Here is a 433-nt window from a genome sequence, read left to right as displayed (position 1 = left end):
AATAAGTATCATAATGTAAAATAAAGTATCTTTGATGCAAAGTGTCTTATAAAAAATTTTTATTCTAATTTAAATGAACATATATTTAATATTATTTGCATATCTCCTTGAGATAAATCACTGTGTGACAACATCATGCGTGTACATATGAAAGATACTACAGTATTTAGAGCAATTACAATTATGATTGCATTAATGCTCGACTCAGATTCTCAGATCTATAATTTTCATTAATGTACATTTGACACATTTATTTTAATAGTACAAAATACTAATTGTAAGAATAAAAATGATTCAATGCTGATTGTTAGAAAAGCATATCTTAGATTTTATTCTATATATTGTTTAATAATTTTTTCAGATTTTGTTTAATTTTTTTGTAATGTTTATTAATATTTGGCATTTTGAAGTTAATATATTATTATATTAAAAT

At 21.0% G+C, this 433-nt stretch overlaps 1 protein-coding gene across 1 annotated transcript in view; it reads left to right on the top strand.

Moving 5' to 3' along the window:
* Positions 1 to 433, top strand: part of LOC108688027 (collagen alpha-1(II) chain-like) — a 44,998-nt gene that overhangs the window by 20,608 nt on the left and 23,957 nt on the right. The window lies entirely within an intron of this gene.

The sequence above is a fragment of the Atta colombica genome, unplaced genomic scaffold (assembly GCF_001594045.1).
Source record: "Atta colombica isolate Treedump-2 unplaced genomic scaffold, Acol1.0 scaffold1, whole genome shotgun sequence".
NCBI classification, from domain to species: domain Eukaryota; kingdom Metazoa; phylum Arthropoda; class Insecta; order Hymenoptera; family Formicidae; genus Atta; species Atta colombica.
The sequence above is the reverse complement of the archived record's forward strand: the minus strand, read 5'-3'. Positions and strand labels throughout refer to the sequence as shown.